General features: G+C 48.1%; 1 protein-coding gene across 2 annotated transcripts in view; it reads right to left on the minus strand.

The window, feature by feature from the left end:
* The window catches only part of COL6A3 (collagen type VI alpha 3 chain), a 78579-nt gene extending 65686 nt beyond the window's left edge, over positions 1–12893 (minus strand). The window contains exon 1 of one of the 2 annotated variants that reach the window (XM_045867656.3): positions 12683–12893. The gene's annotated coding sequence lies outside the window, so the exon portion shown is untranslated. Of the gene's footprint in view, positions 1–7118; positions 7315–12682 lie in introns of those variants that run through there. The other variant, XM_064587297.1, reaches the window with a different exon arrangement.
* Positions 12894–19164: the final 6271 nt, after the last annotated feature.

The raw sequence follows: 19164 nt of genomic DNA on the forward strand, positions 1-19164 counted from the left end.
TATAAAGAACTCCCACAACTCAACAACAGCAACAACAGCAAATAATCCAACTTAAAAATGGGAAAAGAGCTTGAATAGACATTTCTCCAAAGAAGATACACCAACGGCCATTAAGCACATGAAAAGATGCACAACATCACTCATCATCAGAGAAATGCAAATCAAAACCACAATGAGATATCATCTCACACCCATTAGAATGACTACTATCAAAAAAATATTAAACAACTATTATCGATGAGGATGCAGGAAAATTAGAACCTTGGTACCCTGTTGGTGGGAATATAGAACGGTGCAGCCACTATAGAAAACTCTAGGGAGGGTCCTCAAAAAAATTAAAAGTAGAATTACCATATAACCCAGCAATACCACTTCTGGACATACATCCAAAATAACTAAAACAGGATTGCAAAGAAGTATCTGCACACCCAAATTTATTGCAGCATTAGTCACAACAGTCAAGAAGTAGAAACAACATAAATGCCCATCGATGGATGAACAGGTAAAGATAAATGTGGGATACACATACAGTGGAGTACTACTCAGCCTTAAAAAAGAAGGGAATCCTATCATATGTGACATCATGGACGAACCTTGCAGACACCGTGAGAAGTGAAATGAGCCTTTTACAAAAAGACACATACTGCAAGATTCCACTTAGAGGAGGTATCTGAAGTAGTCCAACGGCTAGAAACAGAAAATAGAATGGTGGTCGCCAAAGGGTGGGGAACGGGGAGGGGGGAGATGCTCAACAAACGAAGAGTTCCAGTTTTGCAAGATGAGAAAATTCTAGAGATTCATTGCACAACAAGGTGCATACAGTTAACATTACTGCACTGTTCACTTAAAAATGGTTAGGATGGAGGGCGCCTGGGTGGCTCAGTGGGTTAAGCATCTGACTCTTGCTTTCAGCTTGGATCATGAGCTCACGGTCATGAGATTGGGCCCCGCGTCGGGATCCACAGGGCAGTCTGGGATTCTCTCTCCCTCACCTCCCCCCACAACTCTCTCTCTCTCTCAAAAATAAATAGATAAATATTTTTTAAAATATGGCTAAGATGGTAAATTTTATGTCATGTTTGTTTTACCACAATTTTTAAAAAAGGACAGGAAAAATCACCTGTTTTCAAAAGTAAGGGTAACAATGTACCCCTTAAATGTAACCATCGATTTAACAGGTATAATATAAACTCTCTGAGGTGTGATCACGGCTAAGAGCTAAAATGGGAACAAAATACTAGTAAACATTTTCTTAAAGCATGTGTCCATGCCCCTGGAAAGAAACAGCACAATGTTTGTCCTTGTCCGTAAATAATACTTGGAAAGGAAGAAGAAAAGATGTTATCGGGCAGCAAAATATTAAGGTTTGGGGAACAAGACTTGAATCTTACGAAAGTAAAAAAGAATCTGATGTAACATTGAGACCTGGTGCAAAAATTATTTCTGCCCTCAGTACCACCTGAGCTCTGAAATCGGCTCCACGTAAGGCCTAAGCTTTTGCACCTGTTGACCTTAGCAGGTAGACCTTCCTCTTGCCCTAGGCACTCCATGGGCCCAGTGATTCTGTTCACAGTTGTCCACCGTACCGTGCAGGAACTCCATCTTCCCCACATTGCTGATGAAGTCAGTGTTAAGGATGGTCTGATATCGTCAGTGTTGTCATATAGAGCAACACAAGTCATGATAGCAGAGGAACGTCTGTCTGACTATTTAGTGAGGTGGCCTTGGCAGGAGACCAGTGTTCGGTTGGACTACTCAGCAAGACAGCATTGAGGGCCAAGGAGAACCAAGAGGCAGCCCCTCCGAGGCTGCTACCTAAGGACACAGCTGCAGTGAACACAAGGAAAACCTAAGCTCAGGCGCACGGTTTTGCCCACCAAAGGTCAGGCCCAGAGGGAGAAGCTGGCGTTCAGATCTCATGGCCCAGCTCTGAGGAACAGCGAGACGCAGAGTGTGGGCCCTCGGCCAGTAGGCCAAAAGTTGGTGGACCAGACAGAGAAAGGTAAAACCATAAACAAGAGAGTGGATTCCAAGATCCACTGAACTTTTGGATTTCCAAGGAAAGTCAACAAAGTCTCATCCAGGCTGAGACAAATCTACCTTGTGATTCCAATTCTGAGAGCTTGGAAAGAGAACCACCTGTCAATACAACTTTCTCCTGGAAATGTATCAACACTGCGAAGAAAAGGCTGTTCTCATGATGATCAGGAGGCCAGTCATCAAGAGGGCATCCTTCTTTCTTACAGTAAGGCGACAGCTAGTGGTCATAACGGCAGTATTTCAAAGGCTCAGCACAATCATCTTGGCTTGAAATGGTGAACACGCGTTAGACACGGGTCGATACGATAGAAAGGGGCAGCCCCCAGTGCTCGGCGCTTTGCTGCCACAGTGTCCCCAAGTCCTAGTTGAGTCCTGGCTGGTGCTCGGGGCACTCCCTACAGACACCACTTAGCTGGTTGGTTTGCTTTCTCTACCGAGGATGACCTTCCAACCAGCCCCACGATTGCCCCCTTCACTCCCTAGAAATCCCTCAAGCCGATGCTCCACCCTGGGAATCTTCCAGATCTTTCCATCCAGCCATACCTCCCTTCGCCCACAATCTGTTAAACCTATTCCTGAATTTTTCTTCTGGGGACAAAAAAAAAAGTAAATGCAAGGTCTATAATTTATGTGTGTGTATGTGTTCTCAATGAGGATATACACTTCTTTGAGAGGGGGGAAGAAGGGGCAGAGGGAAAAGGAGAGAGAATCTCAAGCAGACTCTACCCAGCACGGAGCCCAACACAGGGCTCAATCTCATGACCCAGAGATCATGACCCGAGCCAATATTAAGAGCCTCTTAACCAACTATGCCACTCTTTAGGATATACACTTTAGAACACCTTTAGGATACATACTTTAGAACAATGTAAAAGTACATTGTATGTGTGCTACTCTTGATTCTTTCTATTAAAATTAAACATTGGATTTTTCTCTCACCAATAAGCATCCTACTAGAAAACTGTTTTATGGGAAAATTGTCCATGTTATTTGAATTCTACTGGATTCTTTCCAAAACTATAGCCAGCCCTTTCTAAAACAACCTGTAATATTGTAATTGGTCAAAACCTTTTTTAAATATGGGATCCACAAATAAAAAATAAATAAAAAAAAGAGAGAGAGAAAAAAAAGTAAATATGGGATCCACAAATTTCAAAGGATTTGTCAAACTCCCACAAATGTGTGCACACCTGTAACTGTGTATACGGGGCTTTCTGGGGATACGATCCATGTTCACATGTGATTCTAAAAGCATCTATTCTACCTCCCCGCTAAAGTTTAAGCACCATATACCACCGCTTCAATGAAAAATGTTAATGTGAATCTTTCAGGGAGTCCAGCTACTTGTTTGAAATATTTGATTCACGCACAAGATGCAAGATTCTAAGTAGTGCTTTTGTTTAAGAATAAGAGCAAGAGAACATCATAGGGTCTCTTCAGAAATCACTGGACTGGGGCGCCTGGATGGCTCAGTCGGTTAAGCGTCTGCCTTCGGCTCAGGTCATGATCCCGGGATCCTGGGATCGAGCCCCGCATCGGGCTCCCTGCTCAATGGGGAGCCTGCTTCTCCCTCTCCCTCTGCCACTCCCCCTCTGTCCCTCTCCCTGCTTGTGCTCTCTCTCAAATAAATAAATAAATAAAATCTTTAAAAAAAAAAAAAAGAAATCACTGGATTGTGCAATCCATGTGGAGAAAAGCAGGTCGGGAGATAAGATCTGCTTACCCTCTGCTGGGTGTGGGACGGGAGGGCCCCAGGCCCCTGCAGGCAGCTTTCACAAACGGGGTGCACTGTGTTCAGCAGCTTACTAATGGCTTTGTAACCGTCCCTGCAACCCACACGGCGTCACATCTGACTTCTTAGAATCCACGAATCCTCTCAAATATGAAACACTGAGTAGGCTCTCTATTGAGAAATTCCAAAATAATTTTCTCCTCTTTGATGAAGCTCAAAAAAATCTAAACTGTAATGAGATGAAATCTCTAACATCTTCCTGAGGCATTACTTACTTCAACTCTTCTCTAAGGAAAATGAATCTTAAATCGGTTGAAAATGACATGTAAAAACTTTTATTTCCAAGATATTCATCTTTAGAAGGGTAACCCCATAAATGAAGTGCATAAATGAATTGAGACACAAAATAATGAAATGAATGTACAGTGCACAGGAATTATCTTTTCTAAAATCTACCCAGATATTAAGGAAAAAGGAAGGGAGGGGAGGGGAGGGCAGGGCAGGGCAGGGGAGGAGAGGGAAGGGGAGGGGAGCGAGGACAGAGGGGGAAAAGCTCTTCCCGTTCTGGAGACGATGCTTGTGTTATCCAAGCCCCACTCATGACTGATGAGCTCACGTGGTTTGGCTGAGCTGAATTCCCAGGTGGGAAAACTGCCTTCAGTCCCACACACTTTTCTTGCCATCATGCTTGGGAGCCAGTCATGTGGCTCAAGTGTTCCTAGCCCAGCTGCTGGATATTTGTTAGTGTTTCTGTTTGCAATTAAGTCTATTCTATTTATCATGTCATGGAGCCCCAATTTTTAAAACTGAAGTTTTTAAAAGATGTCAAACATCATCTTCCCAAATGATCACCGGGCTTGTTCATTTTTAACGAGGGAGGACGAAGACGCTCCCTCATTACCCTCCCCCCACCCCTCCCCACCACCCCAGGAAATAGAGACAAGAGAGCGCAAGTAGAATTTACCGGCACTTCTATCTCACCCATGGGATTTCATGTCCTCTGCCCAACAAACCAATGGCTGCTTCCCCCCCCCCCCCCATTTTATAGCTGAGAAACTGAAACCAGGGGAGGTAAGGCCACATGGATAAAACAAGATAGAACCAGAATCCTAACCAAAGTCTGTGCTTGCAAAGCCCATGGGAAGAGCCCCAGGAAACCCTGAGAGATGGCGCCAGGTTTGGCCCAGATCCCGAGGAAACTCCCCATCTCCTCTGGGGAAAAAATAGACTTCTCTGGGGACAGATTCTGTGTCAATAGGATCCATTTGTCTGCTGCTCTTCTTTTAAATATGAAAAGAAAAGTCAGAATTGGCTGCTAGAGACCCTAGGGTTGGGTGTGGTGAGGTGCTTCTTTGTGTGATAGATTCTGGGTCCAGAAGTCAACAGATCCGGTCATAGAACTTCATTAAATTTTCATTCTTTTTTTGTTTTGTTTTGTTTTTGTTTTTTTTTTGTTGTTTTTTTTTGTGATTTATAAATTTTCATTCTTATCTTTCTATGTGGCATTAGTAATTCCTTTCTTCACTCTGCCTCGTTCTGAAAAGGATTTGAGGTGCCTTTTTCCTTTTTGTAGCTGTCCATTTGAAACTTACAAAGACATCTCTCATTCCAAAGATGGCTCTCCATGGACCTCCGACTCACCATCCTACTGGGTCGAATTCCAAAGACTTCCCCAAGCTATTTTGCAATTCCATGAAATTAGTTTTCATAAAGTCTACTCAAAAGCTTTTTCATTTTCCATGTCTGGAAATCTTTTTTAAGAAAGAGACACACACAAGCACACAAGGAAATCATTTTGAAACAAAGGCTTAAATATATCCAGAGGCCCCATTTTGAGAGCATTTATTCGCTCTTCTGCAAGCACTGCTTTTTAAAATCAGGCTGGTCCTTCTATCAAGTTCTAGGACTTCTGTTAACTCCTGATGTCCCATTTAAAGCAGGAGCGAAAGAAATCCTTGAAGACCAGGCGGGTGTGTGGCCTATCTGCTGCGAGACCAGCTGTCACACCTCAGGAAACCCCAGGGGCCCCGAGCTGGCAGCCCACCCTACTTCTCCCTCCTTCTCTCACTCCCCTTCCCTTCTGGCCAGAATCCTGGGAAAGGAGTCCCCATTCTCACCCCCTAGGGAGGAGGCAAAAAGAGGATTTATTAGGTCCTCAGTTAGGGAAGGAAGAGGGTGGAATTTAATATATTCCTGCCATTTGAAAGAGCGTTGGGGGAATCCTCAAAAGCAAATGCTTTGGAACATTCCAGAGAAAACCCCCTCTAAATCGGAAGGTGGTCTTTTAACTGTTTATTTTACAACTTGAACCTCATCTTTCCATTTTATGAAAATGCACAAGGAAAGAGAATATCAGCCACGCACACATATCTGTAAACCATTATCTGTTTGACCCAGGCTCTGAACGTGTTTCCTGTGATAGCGAAATTTTAACTCTTCTGATGAACTATGTTCACTTAGCCTTTCTACCACCCACAGTGTCCTTGTAGACACTCAGTAACCAACTCAAGATCTCTCATCTTTGGCTCCTCCTGGTAAAATCAAGTAAAACGATACCCATTCAGCAGCTCATGTATTTAAACAGAGCAATGTAGAAAGGGGGAGGTGGTTTGGATGTCCCCCCACTCCTCCCCACAAGTAGCCTCCCCCCTGAATGAGGTCAAGCGAGAGCGTGTGCTGAGCACTGTCTGGGTCAGCCTCCTTCCCCCCATAAAGGCAACTTGAAGAACCTCCAGATTAGCTGCCAGATACATGGAAATTTATTTAGAAGACATATTCCTAGGGTCCAAGATAATAACCACAAAACAGAAAGTTCTACATCTGCGGTAGCTGGAAAAGCTACATACCGCTGCGCGTGTGTAGAAAACTTTCTGCCCTCTTAAAACAAGGCAGCCAGACACAGCTTTTTCTCCATTTATCCTGCTAACGATAAACATCCCGCAGAGACTAGAGGGGATTTAACACTAAGGCAGAGAGTGCCTTCGAAAACACTTCAGAAGAAATCGCACACACGTCCGCCCCACGGCAACGCTGTGACCCGCGGGGCCACTTCTCCAGGCGGGCGCTGGCCTTGGGCCACCTCTCTGCCTTTCCTGGCCACGGACTTTGGGGGTTACTGTCCTCTCCAAAACCATGCTGTTCCACTGTAGACTGACCCAGAGTGGCTAAAACGTTCTCACACCGTAAGGAAAAATTAAACATCTTTGTTTTCTGCTCTGATTCACCATCAAATCTGGAAGAGAAGATTATTTAAAATAGACTTTTTTTTTAATTAAGTTGAAACATCTAATATAATATTATCAACACCAGATTTAGTGTAAAGTCTGGAAAAATTCTACTTCCTTACCTCTGCATCATCAATGGTCAGTTAATCTCCCCAGGCTCACTTATTTTATGTGTAAAATAAGGCTAATGGCTCATGCTCTCACTGGTGGGGTTCTGCCAAGATTTCCTTCCATCTGTTTCCCTGGGCCTGACCAGGGATGGGTCTCCTGCTGCCCCCACGAGAGACAGAGAGACCCCGGGGGCACATCGGGCAATCTGTGAGCCTCAGCTGAGCTGGCTCTAACTCTGGGTGCTGGCCCGGATCTGCTGAATCAACTGATGAAGATTCCAGAAGAGAAAAACCAGTTTCCTGGAATGGCTTCCCTGGAGACCTGAGTCATCTCCAGCTGCTGTTCAATTTTTAATTTTCAAATTAAATTGGCCCATGAGCTCTTCCTTCCAGTGGCCAATGCTCGGTGCTCTGGGTCCATGAAAACTAAATGTATGGCGTACACCAGGGAAATCTTACGGAGCTAGTTCGCACCGTGTGTTCCCCTGGCCGGTCCTAGCCCGTGAATGTTTCTCGGTATTTTGCGAGTCTTAGAATTCAGGAAGGAGAACAGCAGGATCATGCTCTGCTAGATGCAGCCAGACCCCTACAAAAGACTAACAATTTGCCTTTGGGAAAGGGTTTGGCAGAACTCTTCCTGTTTGTCTTATTTTTCTACTCTTTCCAGATTTTTTTTTTTTTAAACAATTACCTCTCAGCTAAGGAGATTTATACACAGCTCCACAGAAGACTGGTCAATGGAAAGAAGTGCCTGTCTTCACAGGATACCCTAAAATATTCTCTAACAACTTTTACTCCCTTGATATTCCTGGTCCTGGGTTATCTGCTTAGGATGGGCTCACATTAATATGGGCAGGAGCGCCCAGAAATGCTGACTTGGCTTTTCAACTACCACTGTGACCTCAGACAGGTCATTCCCCTCTCTGTGCTCCATTCTCTCGTCTGAAATGTCAAGGGTGTGGAGAAAGCATCCACCCAGGTAGTAATTTTTTGATATTTAAAACAGCCAAATGGAAATGGCATATTTGCCAAGCAGAGGGCGGGGTCTATGTCTCAATCATTCCCGAACCCCCCCTCAACCCCAAAGCTCCCGGGCCCATGGAGCAGAGCAGGGCTCATTGAGCTTGAACGAATATGAGAACACATGGACCGCGCAGAGGGTTAGGTACCTTCTCTCTGAGCTAGAATTCTGTCCTTTAGGACCCTGACAGCGGGTAGCTCAGGCTAACAATCTCAGCTAACGATAGGTCTGAACAAAGATTTAAAATGGGACGTTCGTAATGATAGTCTGTGTGAATTTTTTAAAACATGTTCAACTAAGTTGCCTCTTAGGAGAAAGTAGCAAAGGGCTGGTAATGCAAAGTTTGGGAGTTACTGGATCAGTTCACCTTCACATTATTCCTGCCAGTTCTAAAGTTCAAAAATCCTACGTGGAGACAGCATGACCTGAATATGCAAACTCGCTTTGGTTCTGAAACAGCTTACTGTTAACTTAAACTTTTCTTAGGGGATGTGGGCAAAATGTTTCTTTTATAAGTTCTTATTTGGCTAGTGCCCTTGTAATGAAACTATTTGAGAGTGCAGAATGCCTCGTTTCAAGGCATAATTTCACCTCAGTACCTGAGCACAGAAAAAATAAAATTCTAAATTTATATCCACTTCAGATATTACAGTCACATTTAAAAATATGTGTTTAAACAGTCTAACGTTACCCATGAGCCCTGCTGAGATGTCTATCAACCTACTCCCCGCAAACCCAGAAACCACACCCTGAAGGACTCCCACCACTTGGGGATTTTTCCCGAGCTCAGAGGGATACACACACCGCCCTCTAGAGGACAGAAAACCAGCCTGCGTTTTCAGGATAGGCTACACTGGGATGATATGTGCTAACTCGAACTTTCATCTCCCTCCCAGAATAGACCGATGAGACCAGAAGGCGTTCAAAATTATGCTTTCAAAAATCAACATAGGGCGCCTGGGTGGCTCGCTCAGTTAAGCGACTGCCTTCGGCTCAGGTCCTGATCCTGGAGTCCCGGGATCGAGTCCCGCATCGGGCTCCCTGCTCGGCGGGGAGTCTGCTTCTCCCTCTGACCCTCCCCCCTCTCATGTGCTTGCTCTCTCTCATTCTCTCTCTCTCAAATAAATAAATAAAATCTTTTAAAAAAAAATCAACATAATGTGGAGAGCCCCCTTTTGTAAATCAGGACCCTGTGTGTTATGAGTGGGGAGGGTGGGCGTCACCCATGCTTTAGAAGGAGCAAGCAGCATCTTTTCCTTAAAGTGGAGGATATAACCTTCCAGAATTTTTACACTGGAAAGACAGACACCATATCTGGAAATGCAGGGAGTGAAGAGAAGTGTCCTTGTCTAGTTTCAAGCCGTCTGAGTTCGCAGGAACTTTTTTTTTTTTAATGTTTTATTTATTTATTCATGAGAGTCAGAGAGAGAGAGAGAGAGAGAGAGAGGCAGAGGTAGAGGGAGAGAAGCAGGCTCCCCGCCCAGCAGGGAGCCCGATGCGGGGCTCGATCCCAGGACCCCGGGATCATGACCTGAGCCGAAGGCAGACGCTTAACGACTGAGCCACCCAGGCGCCCCAAGTTAGCAGGAACTTTTTAAAGCTTCCCTGCTTTAAAATCTGAATTATGTCGGGCTTCCACTTCCTCAGCTAGAGCTACTAACAAGATTTTTTTAAATGTCAGGTCCCTCCTGAAACGTCAGTTGTTAGTGCCACAGTGGAGTGGCTCTCACTATGTGCTTTCCACGGCGAAGACACCACGAGAGCCCGGGGGTCGCCGTGGAAAGGCTGTCTGGTACACAGTGTCCCATTGAGACGGGGAAGCCACCTGTGATTCCTCTCCAAGACATAACAGATCCTCTCGGGTTCCTCCAAACAGAACAGTGACAAAAACGAATTGTCAAATAAAACTTCTGGCTGAGGTCATTAGCATGCCTGCAAGACAGTCCCTTAGGACAGACTCTGTGGCTTGTTGGTGGCTTTTAAACCCTAAATGTGGAATTTCACACAAAAGCGGGTGGTGATGCAAGCTGCTGGTGAGGACCACACTTTATCTGGTTGTCCAAACACACCGAGCAACTTCCCCGGGCAGCAAGCTCCCGAGGCAGGAACTCTCGAACCAGCTTCCAAAAGGGCCGGAGGGCTGATTTCAAGCTGGCTTATAGCAGTGGCCCCTGCAGCCCCCTGACCCAAAACCACGGTCAGATGGGGAACCTCATTTGAGCCAGAAATCCATCATTGATTATCAATTAGGGGGTTTCTTCCTACTTTATCATCAGTGCTCTGTTAGGTTCTGACAAAAGGCACTCATGTGGACAGAATAAAGGGAGATGCAGAAACAAAGACATTTCTATTCAGAAAGATCTTATATCAAAAATGCCCTTAAGACCCCTTGTTTGGACATTGGCCGTATAATCCATCAGCTGAGAGCCACAAGCAAGGTGGGGTGGGGCACACATCCTCCCAGGAGCTGGAGCCAAGGGCTAACCTTCTAGAGGCTTCCCCAGCCACCTCCCAGGAAGGTAGGGTGGCCACACCCTCCAATTCCCCCATAGGAAAAAGGCAGGATGGCCACACTTTTCCACCTTGCTTGTGGCGCTGTTCTCCACCCAATGTCTTATTCATGGTTTTCTCACTGCCGGACTAGGCAAAGAGAAAAATAAGCCTCAATGGCAATCAATCCCTTGCCTCAACAAAGATGGTCAAGACCACATGATCATTCCTATATGTTGAGCTCCTACAAAAGCCCCTCACCTCCCCATCCCTGTGCCTTCACCCTCAGCAACAAGCCCACATTAAGAACAAAGTACAGGTCCCACCCCTCTGGCCCCCAGCCCCAGAGGTGGCCTGAATGAGGCAAGAAGCCCACTCAGGTCAGGTGCTCAGATCCTACAGCTCAAATTCTCCAGCCAACATTGAGCTCCTAGCACTTCTTCCTCCATCAGCTGGGAGAGCCTTAGAGAACATAAACCAAGTTTCCCATTACTTAGAATAAAATAGGACAGAAGGACACTGTCCTCTGGGCGGGGACAAATTAAATGGCCCGTTCCCATCTAAATGTCAGTTAGCTTGGGATCCTCCATTGCTTGGCCATCTGTTTTCCTGAAATGGTGAAGATTGTACTACCATCTCAGCCACCCATGGGTTGTGCAGGCCCTGCAAGTCATTGAGCATCTCAGAGCCCCTGCCCCTGATTCTGTATCCTGATAACCGGGGAACCACACCTCAGTGGCTTCCAACCAAAAATCTCTGCCATTGTCTTTAGACCAGCAAAGAACTCAGAAGCTCCGACGAGATCCAACAGCCAGCTGCTTTTCAATATCATTTTGGTTAGGAGCAAAGAATATTTGATTTTAAAGCCATTTCTGTTCAGTGTTTTGAAGTATTGAGAATGGGTGCCCTGGGAGGTCAGGGGATCCCAGGTCGAGGAGGAGAATCTGCCCACATGGGCTCTGAGCACCTTTGCAGCCCTCCGATCCTACAGTTCTCACGTGGAGATAGCTGTGTGCTGGGCGAGGAGCTGGCTGGCGCGGGTCAGCACCCCTGCGCTCTGGGTGCAAGACACACCCCTGCGCTCAGAGCAGTTTGTTCTTGGAGTTCAGACCAGCCTCTCAGTGTGCTCCTGAGCCAGGCTGTGAAATGCTGATTTGTGTTTTATACTCCCCCCCTGGAATCCCCTGGGTCCTCCCAGCGACCCCACCCCTGCTTCAACCCTGGTCCACTTTCTAACACTTGAAACGGGTCCCCAAGGCAGGCTGGCAACTGTCAGAGAACACTTTCCATCCTGGGCGTCCCAGCTCGGGAACAGGCCTTGGGCCTCCCAACTTGGCCCCTTGCCACATCTGGGCAAGCCGGGCGGGCCCCACGGCCCTAGGAGCCCTGCCTTATCCACTGGGCATGCGGCCCAAACACCAAATGCCTTCCCCTCTCCTCTGACCTCGGCAGCTCCTTTACGCAACACCCCCCCCCCCACTCCCCTGCCCCAGAACAGAGATTCCAACAGTGACCTCAGGTTCCTGAAAAGAGGAAACCCGCGGTACTGGCCGAGGAACTCTTCACTTGGCCCGGAGCCGGTGCGCCAAAGTTGCCCCCAGCCCCCAAGGGCAACAGAGGTGCTCCACCAGGCCCTGCCCACGTGAACCCCCAGGCACGATGCCCGCCTGACACGCCTGTGGGGGAGAATTCGGACAGAATCTCCCCGAAGAGCTGCTCAACAGGTAGTTAAGAAGCCTCAAAAGACACTTCTGCTAACAAAGAGGATTCCCCCCAAGTTCCAGAAGGAGGAGAGAACGTCAAACAGACTTTGAACCCAGGAACACTGCAGGATGGGCGGAGGAAGCCCACGGCGCCACGCGACTGCAGCCCACCGGCAAGCCGTGGCCTTAACCAAGCTGCAGAAACCCAGGGGCCCCGAAGTGGGGAAGAAACCTCAGCTGAACCTTCCAGGGACCAGAACCACGTCCAGAACAGCGAGCACGAGAGCCCCCTAGAACGCTCGAACTGAAGCCGTTCCTCCTGGCCCACAAGCCCGGGAGAGCAGAGGGGACCGCACACTTACCCTGAGCAAATCCGAAGACGTGTATGTCCCTGGGCTTCTGTATTCACCTAGGTTCGCATGACTTTCCCCACCGACGGTGTCTGCTTCCCTGTCTGCAGGCGTCGGCTCCGGGCAGAGGAGGAAACCCCTTGCGGTCCTCGCAGGAGGCTGGAGCGCTGGAGAACTGAGCGGCCTTCGGTGGAAGACTGAGCTCCAAACACTGGACCCGGTCCAAGGATACAGTCAGGGCTTCCTCCAGCCCTCCTCCTCCTCCCCTCCCCTCCCCTCCCCCCGACCCCTGCTCCTCCCCTCCCCTCCCCTCCGCTCCCCCTCCCCACTGTGGGCCTGACCCAACTGTAAATGAAAACCAGACTCTCTGTGCTCTGTTGCTTCTGGCGCCCGCTGCAGGCTGATGTCACCCTCCGAAGGCTGTCTGCACCCTACAAGCCTTTAGCTGGACCCCTGCAAACCCCAGCTCTTGAAAAGAAATCCACCTCTTCCACTCGTCACCTTTTGGGCTGGGCCCCTGGTGGCAAAGAGAATGAAGTTTGGAATTTTTTTCATGGGTATCCATGGTTTTCCTGCCGTGTTTTCCAACACCATCTGCAGGGAAAACAGGAAATGCAATCTCCCCCCTCCACCCTCACCACGCCCTCCCACTTCTTGAAGTTTCTGAATTGCGACTTCTTCTAATAACTTCCCTTTCAAATATAAAAACCAGCAATTAGCATCTCCTCAGCCTTGTGCTAAGCAGAGCTCTGTTCACCAGTGAAAGGACAAGAATATGAAGCTACCCCTCTTTAAAAAGTTCTCTACAGGGGTGCCTGGGTGGCTCAGTCGTTAAGCGTCTGCCTTTGGCTCAGGTCATGATCCTGGAGTCCCTGGATCGAGTCTCACATCGGGCTCCCTGCTCCACGGGAAGCCTGCTTCTCCCTCTCCCACTCCCCCTGCTTGTGTTTCCTCTCTCACTGTGTCTCCCTCTGTCAAATAAATAAATAAATTCTTTAAAAAAATAAAAAATAAAAAGTTCTCTACATAATGATTCTGCCTGTGAGACCCATGGTCCCATTCTAGGACACGGACAAGGGGAACAAGGATGGTTTCCTTGCTCAGAGTTTCAAGAAAATTCTTGAGAAACAAATTGCCAGGCTTTGCACATCTCATGACGCTTTGATACACAGTATCTCTTTTCTCCCAAACATCACCACCCCCAACCCCTTTAAATACATATTTGTCTTTTTTTTTTTTTTTTTTTTTTGGTTAGGTGAGATTATGGCCTCATTTTACATGTGAGAAAAACCAGGGTATGTGGCAGGGCTCGTTCAAAAGCCTGGCCTTGGACACCCCCACACCTCCCCTGCTCTCCATCCTGCGACTCTTGGTGAGATTCATGGGAACTATCAAGAGACCTCTAATAGATACTTTTGACTTTGAGATCTTTCCACAGCCAAGTGTGGAGAGTGAAGGTAACATGAGCTCCTTTCCACAGATTATCCCCTTGGAGTTTAGGGAAGTTGGGGAGACAGCAAGGGGAGACCATGCCTGCTCCCAGACAGAGTGGGCAGCTGGTTAGGCAGGAGCCATGGGCAAGGGCAAGGATAAATAGGTAACACACAGGGGGCGCCTGGGTGGCTCAGGCGTTAAGCGTCTGCCTTCCGCTCAGGTCATGATCCCAGGGTCCTGGGACCGAGCCCCACATCGGGCTCCCTGCTCCACGGGAGGCCTGCTTCTCCCTCTCCCCCTCCCCCTGCTTGTGTTCCCCCTCTCGCTGTGTCTCTGTCAAATAAATAAATAAAATCTTTAAAAAACAATAGGTAACACATAGAAGCCTGAGGGCCTGACATCCTGGCCTTGGGGCTTCTAACACCCCAGGGCTGGCAGATCAAGGGCCACAGGTGTGAATACAAGCTCTCCTCTTCAGCTTCTGCCCAGGGTGGCCCCCTAGCTGCACTATAATGCATTTGCATGCGGTTGGCCACCCCCCACCCCCGCACCCCCCGCCTAGGGTCAAAAACTCCCCCTCCTGACCCGTGGGAGGAGGCCTCCTGATGATGGGCAGGAGCCCCCAGTAGAGATCACACTGTCCTGTCCGTGACCCAAGACCCCCACTTACATAAAAAAAAAAAGACCTGCCCTCTCTCCCACCTTGAGAGTGTACTGTCCTTAGTAAACTGCTTTGTGCTTTCTACTTCCCTTCTGGCTGCCTTTATTCCAGCGCAGATCCACTCGGGGCATCAGAGAACTGACAACCCCATTCACACACACAGACTCGCCCACCTAACACTCCCCTCCCACGGCGCCGGAGCCTCGCCCCTTCTCTGTGCCCTGGGGTTCAGCTCCAAGAACGTCTGGCTGGGGGACAGCGAGGGAGGCCTGGACTGTGCCATTTCCCTGCCCAGTGCCTGTACGTGAAGAAGCAATGAGCAGAGGCTCCGAGCCGGAACCACACTGTCCCTGCGGCGGGTGGGAAGACCACATCCCGCGCAGGGTGCCCAGTGCTCAGGGCAGGTGCGGACTTGGGCCCCGTGCGCCTGGGACACTCGCCGCACTTGGCTGGTTGGCGTCCACGGGTTGGGCGCTGCGGAGAGCCGTGTGTCCGGGCATCACCTGCTGCCAACAAGGCAGCTCTGATTACAACCTCCTCTTCCAAACAGCCCAGCTCACGAGGCTGAGTGCACAGTCATGTGCTAGGTGCTCCCTTTCGGTGGATCCTTTCTTTGATCAAGAATACAACGAGTTCCTCCATGAGAGACGATGGACTCTGAAAAACAAACTGAGGGTTCTAGAGGGGAGGGGGGTGGGAGGATGGGTTAGCCTGGTGGTGGGTATTGAGGAGGGCACATTCTGCATGGAGCACGGGGTGTTATGCACAAACAACGAATCATGGAACACTTCATCTAAAACTAATGATGTAATGTATGGGGATTAACATAAGAATAAAAAAAATAAATTAAAAAAATAAATTAATTAAAAAAAAAAAAGAGGGCGCCTGGGTGGCTCAGTTGGTTAAGCGACTGCCTTCGGCTCAGGTCAGGATCCTGGAGTCCCGGGATCAAGCCCCACATCGGGCTCCCTGTTCAGCAAGGAGTCTGCTTCTCCCTCTGACCCTCCCCCCTCTCATGTGCTCTCTGTCTCTCTTATTATCTCTGTCTCAAATAAATAAATAAAATCTTTAAAATAAAATAAAAAAAAGAAAAGAAACTCAGAAAGTATGGGAAGAGGGACCCAACAATATTCCGATGAGAGGGTGGAGACCAGATGGGGCCAGAATTGACCATGATGAGGAGTTAGGATTTATTCTATTTTATTCTGAATGCAATATATGTTAAGAAAAAAAAAGAAGAAGAAGAAGAAGGTAGCGGGAGGGGAAGAATGAAGCGGGGGAAATCGGAGGGGTAGATGAACCATGAGAGACGATGGACTCTGAAAAACAAACAGGGTTCTAGAGGGGAGGGGGGTGGGAGGATGGGTTAGCCTGGTGGTGGGTATTGAGGAGGGCACCTTCTGCATGGAGCACTGGATGTTATGCACAAACAATGAATCATGGAACACATCTAAAACTAATGATGAATGTAGGGGATTAACATAAGAATAAAAAAAAAGAATACAACGAGTTCCTTTCAGAATAGCTAAGAATACGCATTCCTTGGTCATGGGAATAAGTGGGTGTTTGTTTTTTTTTTTTAATTGAAGTCCGTTGAGACACAATGTTTCATTAATTTCAGGTGTGCAACATAGTGATGGACAAGTGTGGCTACCATCCCTCACATACAACCCTACTGCAGTACCTTTGACTATATTCCCTATGGGGTATCTTTTATTCCTGTGACTCGCTCATCCCATAATTACTGTTATTTAAAAGGCAAAAACGATACATCATTTAGAACGAGATTTAAAGACGTGAAGAACCCCTGTCCAATCAGGAACCATACTCTATAATATTTATCTGTATCTAGCATTGGATCTAGACCCTCTCCAACACTGCCAGTGACTGAAGAAACTTCTAGAAGCTGGTGGCGGAAACCTCCAGCATCCTCCCCTGTACACACTAGAGAGAGCATTTTGGCTCCTATGGTTTCCTTACTTAACCACTGGGCTTTGAGATTCTCACTGAAATGTCTAAGTTCCTCTCTGCCATGTGGTCCCAGGAGGAAACCACCTCAAATATCAGCACCAACCTAAACACCCAAGGATCCTGAGTCTGGGCCCCCTGAGGGACCTCAGAAGCCACAGAGTCTCTCAGTTCAGCTTCCCCTTAAATGTTGTGTTGAACCGGCCCTGGCACCTCGTCCCATATCTTTCTGCACAAGTTAGGGAGGCATAAACCCCATTTCCTAGGCTGGCTAGTGTTTAGGGCTCCAGGTGGGAATTAGGCTTCCCCACTTCGATGGGCTGCTGTGACATAGGAGAAGAGGAGGTAGGCGCCGGAGGTTTCTCTGCTGGTCTTTCTTCCTCTGGCCAGCAGAGCGTGCAGGCGCTAGGGACCCTCTCCCAGACCCCTTCATAGGCCAGGGGCACCCACCCCAGCCAGTGTGGGTTATCTGCTGCTAATGGGTCACACCTGCACCCACGTTGGAGGCTTGTCCTTGGCTGCTAGGAGCTGTCTCTTCTGGAGAAGTTGCAGTGTGCGTGGCAGACAGAATTATAAGGGAAACTACTGTGTCCGGGGTGCCAAGGGGCCGTGGGGTCAGGGGCGGCTGGGCCGGGCACCGCAGAGCCCCATCGCAGGCCTGGGAGTTGAGGGGAAGTCGGGAAGGCAGCAGCGGCCTGTCTCCCCATCCCAGCATCCAGGCAGTAGCTAAGGAGCATGTCCATGTCCGTCCCCATCCCCTCTCCGTTCCCTACCCTAGCGGGTGGCCATGCAGGCTCTCCAGCGCAGGCCCTGGCTCCCCACCTTCCAGAATGGGCCAGAGGTGAGGCTAGGAAGTCTGGGGAGTGGTTCCCGGCGGCCCAGCCCCAAGCCCATTCCATTGCCCCCGTCTCCCCCACCACGGATCACTTTCTGCTCACAAGAGCTAGAGCTGTTTCTTTTGCCTATACTGACCCCTGACCAGCACAGACCTATTACATCAGTTCTGAACTTTCTTTCAGGTCTAACAGCTGTGTTTATATATATCATTTGACAGGCAAAAAGAAATCACGCTAGGCCCAAATGGGATAGTAGATGCCATATTGTACTTCATTAGTCTCCAGCTCAATCACACATAGGACCCCTGTACCTGGTTGCCTCTCAGGCTTCGAGCCTCTTCTCGAAAGATCGTCTCTGTTGTTGTTCCTTTTGTACCTCTCCCTTGGCATTTCTTCTGGTAAATTCCATCTGCCATTTGCAGTCTCCACCAAACCAGCAAACACATAAAATCAACCCACACAGATACAGACTATTATAACAAATTGCAACATCTCATCTGTACTATAATATAATGTGGAAGAATACACTTACATAGAATTTAAATTCATTTTTTAAATGTGAAATGATTTCTTCTCAAATACCATTGGCACTCAACATGGAAAAGAGAATGTAAATAACACCACTGACATCACCTTGAAACTGTAAACGGCATCTCAGTTGAGAGGAAGACCCATTTAGTTTGTGAGAATCTTAAGGAAGGTTATGGACAGACACCTTGGACATCGAATGATTCACAACCAGCTGGAAAAGACCAGAACTAACCTATTTCCATTTTACATAATCCTCCCCAGATAGGTTTCCTACAACCACCCCCATCCCCATCACCATAATAACCACCGGAGAGCACTAACGGAGCTGAAGGAACCCAGAAGCCGGTCACTGTGACCTTTATCCCCAGTTGAGAGATGAGCCCACGATCCCCTGGCAAGCCAAAACGTGCCTCACTGCCTTCCACACTTAAAAAGGCCTTTTCTGGGTCACAGCCAACACCCCCCAGTCCTCAGCCCCAAGGTATAGTTTGAGACCAAGAAAGGATCTTCCCAACAAGCATCAATAGATTGGGCAAATAACAAGCAGGCATGAAGACTACAGCATTATAGGAAAAGAAGAATCCCACTTCTGCAAAATTGGCCCTAATCTTAAGACCACAATATTCCTAAAATAAAAGGACAACACTTTGTCATCAGCTGCATATTAATCTCCACAGAGACATAAACTAAAGAGGCAAATAGTGGCACCTTCCTTGGGGGAGGGTGGAGAGGGGTGGGTTCTAGGGTTAGGGCACACGGTCGAAGCGCATTTCCCGGCCAGTGCAGTGAGCATTCCGGAGTTTGCACAGTCCTGCACGTTGAATCCTGCGCTTGCCGATGCTTGGAAGGCACGGAGAAAGGAAAGACAAGGCAAGTTAACGGGCATTTCTGCCTGTAAGATAAAATCCAAATTCCCAGACGAGACCAAGTGTGGATGGAAGGGAGAGTCTCAAGGTTTTCTGCCTGCTCGCAGAGTCTACCACCTTCAGAACGCATCGCCAGCACCTGCATCAGCAGTTACGTGCACGGATTTGCCCGAGAGGCTGGAGTGCACCTCTTGGCCA

Source organism: Mirounga angustirostris, unplaced genomic scaffold (genome assembly GCF_029215605.1).
Source record: "Mirounga angustirostris isolate CCGP_5_RB_7025 unplaced genomic scaffold, mMirAng1.0.hap1 SCAF_3, whole genome shotgun sequence".
In the NCBI taxonomy this organism is placed as follows: domain Eukaryota; kingdom Metazoa; phylum Chordata; class Mammalia; order Carnivora; family Phocidae; genus Mirounga; species Mirounga angustirostris.